Here is an 8,360-nt window from a genome sequence, read left to right on the forward strand (position 1 = left end):
GCTCCATAGCTGTTGCATAATGGTGGCCGGAGAAGAATCCAGAGTGCTGAGTTCAGATGTGCCAAGTCTGCTGACAGTCAGATTCACCTGGATGCAGAGCAGAGACAGACAGTACTCTAATCCCTGTGTGTGACCTCATAGTGAGCTGCAACATTGCTGGAACTGGTGAGATGTTGCTGTGGGTATTTACTATCTGCTGCTAGAGAGACTGAGCCCTTTAGGAACTGACCATACAGCCATCTAGTAGCCTTATTGCTACCTGCCGGCTTGACTGGGATAATTCTCACGTGCACCAACCACATAACTAGGCCCCAATGCTGGCCGGCTTAAGAGTTAGGATTAAAGACTGTCCATTTACAGCTGTTACACAGAGACCTTTACCTAATTCTTATGCTAAGAGGTACCCCTCAGGGGATATTGCACCATATCCTAGTCATTCTCCTAGAGTGCATTATGGACTAGTATTATTATTTACATTGTAGTCAATGCTTATATGCACTGTTTATTGCTGATCTTGCTGATTGATGAGTTGATTCCAGTCTACCGGTACAGAGTTCTAACCTAAGTCACTTTGGCCTAGAGATCACATTGTTTAGTGGACTGCATCTGAATCATTCCTCTCTGCGTTCATTTAGGCTTCAATCACACCTGAGTGTTCCTGAATCGCAGGCAGAATCAGGAGCAGGGAGCATTTGCTATGCTATTACTTCTTAATGGCACCCCAATCACGGTGTGATTTTACCCGCAATTCCATTTGCCATTATGCACTCTAGAGAATGGCTAGGATATGGTACAATTTTGCCCGCCTGATTCTGCCCGCGATTCTGGAACGCCCAAGTGTGAATTGAGCCGCAAGCTCAAACCTCTAGTTATTCTAACCCATATTAATATGTTGAGTTCAATTACCACTAAAGGGTCTTGTGTCTATTTCCTGGTACTAAGGCATCCCCCAGCATTGCTAAAAAGGCTGCTCCCCACCAAATGTCAATCAGGCAGCCAGGTGGATCCTGACAATATTGTCAGGATCCTTCCTTAAAGTTGAATTCCAGGTTAGAATGAACTATGTTTAAAACAGCTTCCACCCCTTTCTAACTCCTATTCTAACTAACCTGTAGGAGGAAGATGTTTGTACTTATTATACCTATTCTTGGTCTAGTCATGTGATCTTCTCCCATCGGCTGGCTTCAGGGGAGAGAAGGGATAATTGACAATGGTTCCTCATAGAAGAAACCCTATGGGTGATGTCACCACCCAGTCATTCCACCCTTTGTCTGTGATCTCTCCTCTCCTCTGATGCCGGCCGCTTGGGAGATCATGTGACCGGACCAGAGTGCCTTTGAAATAAGTGCAAGCATCTTCCTTCTACAGGGTAGTTAGCATAGGTCAGTGATGGTGAACCTTGGCACCCCAGATGTTTTGGAACTACACTTCCCATGATGCTCATGCACACTGCAGTGTAGTTGAGCATCATGGGAAATGTAGTTCCAAAACATCTGCAGTGCCAAGGTTCGCCATCACTGGCATAGGTGATAGAAGGGGGGTGGGAATGGTTTTAAGATTAGTTAGTTCTAGTCTTGAATTCCACTTTAACCCGGCTCTGTCCTGCCATCTGATAGCGGGCAATAGTGATCTATCAGCTGACTCTGGGTCAGGAGAACAAACATAAATGTGTTTTAGTGACCCAAAAAGAAATATACCCCAAAAACACCTCACCTCACTTCTCGTTCAATAACTAATGATGTTTTATACTTTTGCCATTTGAAATTTGTATACAACTGTCATTTAGATAATTCTACCATCTGGGGTATCACTCTTAGCATACCTCCCAAGTTTTAGAGATGCGAATAAGGGACACCTATCAGCAAAAGTATACAGGCATAGGACACGCCCCTTTCCACGCCCCCTTAAAGGAGAATTGTACAAAAAATAAAAGATTGGTTCAACCCGAAAGTGCTTTTTTTTACCACTACTATTCCTTTATATTGGCTTTTGGAGTTTACAAATACAGCAATTTAGAAATCAGATAAAAGGTTTAGCACTGGAAAACACTTTTTCATAGATAAAAAGTGAATTTTATATACAACTAAATAGATCAGACCAAAATGAGGGACAAATGAGGAGGAAAGAGGGACATTGCTCCAAATCAGGGACAGACCCTCGGAATCAGGGATAGTTGGGAGCTGTGGGCTTAGCTGTGTGATTTTAATACAATGTTGATTTTTTTTTTCTTTAGCAGTTTGGCCCATTCAATGTTGTCCTTTATCAATCACGCTAATCTCCTCTTATCAGGAAAATCATACATTATTATTCATAAAACCCTTTCAACCCTCTGATCTCATAAAACCTGACTGTTCTACTAATGAGATGCTGCTGTGTGCAAATTCAGACACCAGATGGCAGTATAAGTCTACTACAGACGCCTAGAGACCTGGAAATCTCTTCTAATGTATATGTAGCGCAGGCTCCTGAAGAGCACGCCCTGTGTTTTGTCATTTAACTTTTCCTGGAACCGCAGTTTGATTTTGGGTGTAATTACTCTAAATTTTTACCTCAGTACCAGTCTGGCTGAACTGCATGGTGTTCTGCCTGACCAAGGGTGGCGCTGTCATCCCTGGCAGGGTCCAGAACGTAGTCTAGTTGGGTGCATTAGGGTTTACTCTCTCTCAGAACCAGCCCAGTGGGAATGTCACTCTTGCTGTGCATTCTGGGAGAGGGTACTTAAAGTGTGGACATCACATTTTTTGGGGTTCCGGTCCAGAAGTGCTTTCTGTCCGATGGACCTGGTCCTCCTGACCAGCCCCTAGGACTCTTATGGCCTGGGGTGCGGATCCACCTGACTACAGGTCTCGGGGGTGGCTAGCCCGAGGCACAGAAACTGAAAGAAGGATTCAAAGGTGATCCGGTGCCGTCTCGGTTTGTGGAGAGGCCCAGCAGCTGTGAAGGTATCCAGGGGAGGATTCTTCGGGAGAAGGCCACGCAAAGGTTGGCTTCTCAATAAGAGCCTGGACAAGTTGAAAGACCCCAAGTGAATCTGATCTCGTGTGGTATCGCCGGACCGGCTGCAAGATACTGGTACTATACGAGGGTCCGCCAAGTGTTCTACAAACGTTCAGTTTTACTAAAGTGTTCTATAACAAGTCTGTGGCAGAGACTTGGTCTGATTGAAACATTCTGTTGGCTGCTAGGCCTGGTGAGAGAAGGACTATCCGATAGGGGTGAGGATCCAGCTGTGAATGGCTATTCTCTGGATTTCCTGATGTGAGAGACTTTTCCTATTTGAATTAGTACTAAGAGTACCTGGGCTTTCCTACCTAAACCCTCTAACCCTATGTTGAGAGACTGTGTTCGTTAACTACTTTTGCTATTAAAAATCCCTTTAAGCGGATCTGGCGTCAGTCTCTGCAGTTCTTGGGCCATCTACCTCGGGAAACCCCTAGACACACATGAGGTCAAGAAGGCAACAGTAAGCCCAATTAAATCAGCTGCTCCTTCGGGAGTCAGTGCTACATATAATATGGAATTAGATGATTTCTGACCTAGAGGAACGACCGATGTGATTATACCATACACTGCGCCAAATGTAACCGGAATGATATAAGGCTGGGACTCAGTATAACTTCTCTTGTCCTGTATGCTGGGTGTAATTCTCAGTATCTGTTCTTATTCTGTATGTATGGACTCTGCACAGTACCACTTCTCTTGTCCTGTATGTCGGATGTAATTCTCAGTATCTGTTCTTATTCTGTATGTATGGACACTGCACAGTACCACTTCTCTTGTCCTGTATGTCAGGTGTAATTCTCAATATCTGTTCTTATTCTGTATGTATGGACTCTGCACAGTACCACTTCTCTTGTCCTGTATGTCGGGTGTAATTCTCAGTATCTGTTCTTATTCTGTATGTATGGACTCTGCACAGTACTACTTCTCTTGTCCTGTATGCTGGGTGTAATTCTCAGTATCTGTTCTTATTCTGTATGTATGGACACTGCACAGTACCACTTCTCTTGTCCTCTATGTCGGGTGTAATTCTCAGTATCTGTTCATATTGAGGATGACCGCCCCAGGCGGAGTGTTCTCTGGTACTTGGACTTTGTATTTCTCCTCTGTGAAGACTGGGGCTTCATTGACATTACTGAGAGAGATTATAATGGAGGCCGTAGAGTTGGGACCATACTCCACCCCGAGGAGCTCCACCACGTTCTTCACCGCGACCACAAGGCGATATTCCTGAGCCCGCCCCTAGTCCAAATCCTGGCAGAAAAGAATAATATCATTATATTGACTCATCATAATCCACTGTCATCTACAACCTGGGTGTAATTCTCAGTATCTGTTTTTTTTCTGTATGTTTGGACTCTGCACAGTACCACTTCTCTTATCCTGTCTGCCGGGTGTAATTCTCAGTATCTGTTCTTATTCTGTATTATGGACTCTGCACAGTACTACTTCTCTTGTCCTGTATGCCGGGTATATGTCTCAGTATCTGTTCTTATTCTGTATGTATGGACTCTGCACAGTACCACTTCTCTTGTCTTGTATGCCGGGTATATGTCTCAGTATCTGTTCTTATTCTATATGTATGGACTCTGCACAGTACTACTTCTCTTTAATTTCGGCGTCTGGGAGGAATTTGGGGGGCGATGATCTCGGTGTTGTCACTCTGAATGGTCGCCCCTTCACTCATTGTTTGCTTCCCTTCAGCGATGAGCGATGATAAATAGACTTTAATAACACATCATGACTCATGGCAGCGTCGCTCGCTCTGCCCTCCCCCAAATCCGTCTTCCATCGCTCGCTGCATTACTGAGCGCAGACATAATCGCCACTTAGCTTAAATGCTTCTGACAAGTTGAGAGAAAAGATGTTTTTTTTTTTCCCCCTTCAAATAATAAAACTAAAAATAGACGCAGGGCCTCGCTGAAGCCGCCATAGAACATTGGGCTTGTTTTTTTTTTTTGTATAAATGTCGCTATTTAGAAAAAGTAATTACTTCTTATCAGAGCGGAGTTTAGTTCCCGTCAGATGCCTGCGTTATACATATAGCGCTATGACGTCAGCATCACCGAGGACTCGTACGTGTCAGATGAGGCCAAGAATAGGGATCAAGGAGGTGGGTGAAGGTCGGGTTGCAAATTTATTTTTATTTTTTTTAAGACCAGTGCTTTTCCTAAAAAAAAATAATAAAAAAATAATAATAAAAAAAGGGCTTAAGGTGGAACAAAATTTGTAAATTAACGATTTGAAAAGCGGGACATAATTGCTGCAATTCTGCCTGCAATTCCAAATCCTGCGACAATCACTGTAAAACACGTGGCGTACGTTCTGGTGCCATTAATAAATGCCACCCCAAATGCGTGATTTTGCTGCAATTTTCAGATTGCAGAATCGCACAGCAATCTCAGCAAAACGTGCCTTTAAAAATGGCATGAAGCTTGTCCCCCAAAAAGGAGCAGGAGCTTCTTTTGGGTGAAAAACAGGCATAGGTCAGCCCATCCGAGTGAATGCGTGACATACAGAATCACGCTTTAAAAAATTGCAAGCGGAAACACTCTTTCCTGCTGCACTTAGTTTGAATGGGGCCTAAGAGTCCATTAAAACTTGTGCAATTTAAAAATCGTGCAATTTCCATTGCAACTTTACAGTGCAACTTAGGCTCCATTCACACTTGTGCGACTCCAAATTTGCACAGATTTTGGAGTGCAACTTTGATGCAACTTTGATGAAACTCTGGATGGGTGCAACTTTGGCTTCCACCAGTGATAATGGACAACTTGCATTTTCTAACATTCAGATATGACTTTCATGCAACTTTTGAGGGTTAACATTGAAGTCTATGGCCCTCAAGTTGCATAAAAGTCATACCAAAGTAGTGTACCAAAGTCGGGCGCGCTCCCGACCCACAGCTGGGCACTTAAAGAGCAACGTACAGGTACGTGCTTCTGCCCAGCCGTGCCATTCTGCTGACGTACATCGGCGTGAGGCGGTCCTTAAGTGGTTAAGGGGGCGTGGCAGGGGGTGTGTCCTATGCCTGCATGCTTTTGCTGATAGATGTCCCTCATTCCCATCTCAAAAAGTTGGGAGGTATGCAGTTGCATCATTCGGCGATGTGGATTCTCGTCAAGCATGATAAGCCACCTCTCTGAGCATTCCCACAAGTGAAGGGGACGTACACAGAAGCAATATTGTGGTTCATGTCAAATGTTGCTTTTTCATTTGAACATATGAAGCTGCACTCAAATAGAAAACACCATGTTTGACAAGGAAAAGATGCATTTGATTTGTCTTTTGTTGAAACACACGTGACATGTCAATAACACATGGTGCGTCCCAATAGATACGACCTCTGGCCTTCCATAGGTACCCGTCAAATGAAGTCAATGGGACTTGGTTGAGGTGTCTTGTACAGTTGTACCGGCTCCTCTCCTAGACTGAAATGGCTTACTCTGATTTCACCGCACACTGTGAGCTTCTTACAATGTGCATTAGAATCTGCAGCACGTCAGATAGAGCCCTGCCTCCTTTTCTGCCTCCGAATCTCAACCTCCCAGCACAAATACCCCAAATTTTCCATTCCCAGAATAATGCCCCATGCACACGGTTGGACATTCCGACCAAAATCCGGATTTTGGCCAAAACTTGTCTTGCATACACACGGTCGCACAAAGTTGTCGGAAAATCCAATAATTCGGGAACGAGGTGACGTTATACACGTACGACGGGACTACGTGGAGGCCAGTAGCCAATAGCTTTCGTCTCCAAGCATGCATCGGAATTCTCTACACACGATCGGCAAAAGTCCGATCGGATTTTGTTGATGGAAAATTTTAGATCCAGCTCTCAAACTTTTTCTGAAAAAGTCCGATAGAGCCCAGACACGATCGGATTTTCCGACAACATAATCCGATCAGACTTTTTCCGTCAGAATTTTTCGACCGTGTGTATGGGGCATCATACTTCCTGACGACCTCCGAATTCCCCCTTCCAACAGAAATCCCCCCAACTCTGCCCCACTCCCACTTCACATAATACCCCCAGCATGTTTCCCAGCATTGTTTCCCAGCATGCGCAGGCGTGGTGCCGCTTCTGGAGCTCTGCCGGTGTCAGGGGATGATATTAATGGAGCGAATCGCTCTCAGGTTGGATCTATTCCTAGCAGAGCAATTTTCCTGCCGCAATTTTCAGTTACTGACATCAGCAGCTTGGTGGGCGGGGGAGGGGGGGGGGGCCATCCAAGATGAATGTTTTTCCCTGCCAGCTACACAGCGTGCAAATCTTGGTGCTCATTCACACCAGGTGCATTGATCTCAATCGATCGATTTGGCTTCAATGCCAGGAGGCAGCAAAAATCATTGCTGTCTATGTGCCCCGTTCACACCAAACAAATGCGTTGATAAGCGCTAAGGAAAAACGTAGGCATGTGCCATTTTTAACCCCCGATCACACCTGTGCAGCAGGGAATGCACACTTATGCCCCGTAGACACGATCGGAAATTCCACCAGCAAAAGTCCGATGAGAGTTTTTGGTCGGAAAATGCGATTGTGCGTACGCTCCATCGGACTTTTGCTGGTGGAATTTTGGCCAGCAAAAGATTGAGAGCAGGTTCTCAATTTTTAGATCGAAATTTCGAAATTCCGATCGTCTGTACAAATTCCGACGCGCAAAATTCCTACGCATACTCGGAAACAATTCGACGCATGCTCTGAAGCATTGAACTTCATTTTCTCGGCTCGTCATAGTGTTGTACGTCACCGCGTTCTTGACGGTCGAAAGTTCCGAGAACTTTTGTGTGACCGTGTGGTATGCAAGCCAAACTTGAGCGGAATTCCATCGGAAAAAACTTGGATGGTTTTTCCGACGGAATATCCGCTTGTGTGTACGCGGAATTAGTCGTTGTCTATATTGCAGGCGCTCCGTGGTGACATAAATTTTTAATGGCGCCCAAAATGCGCCAGTCATTGCATATGAACTAAATCGCACCAGAGTGCGTGGAAAGATATTGTCACGCATTTTAATGTGATGTGTTTTAACCACTTTAGGACCAGGCCAAATCTGAAACTTTTAGTTTTCATTTAAAAATCTGTAATTTTGCTAGAAAATAACTTAGAACCCCCAAACATTATATACCCTATATATTACCAAAAGTATTGGGACGCCTGCCTCCAAGTCTTAAGCCTCGTACACACGATCGGATTGTCGGCAGGGAATTGTGTGACGACAGACTGTTTGCCTAAAGCCGCGTATACACGATCAGATTTTCCGACGGGAAATGTGTGATGATGGGCTGTTGGCGGTAAATCCAACCGTTTATACACTTCACCGGACAAGTGTTGTCTGATTTTACATGGACAAATGTTGG

The sequence above is a fragment of the Lithobates pipiens genome, unplaced genomic scaffold (assembly GCF_037356315.1).
Source record: "Lithobates pipiens isolate NorthernLeopardFrog02 unplaced genomic scaffold, aLitPip1_a1.2 Scaffold_10, whole genome shotgun sequence".
In the NCBI taxonomy this organism is placed as follows: domain Eukaryota; kingdom Metazoa; phylum Chordata; class Amphibia; order Anura; family Ranidae; genus Lithobates; species Lithobates pipiens.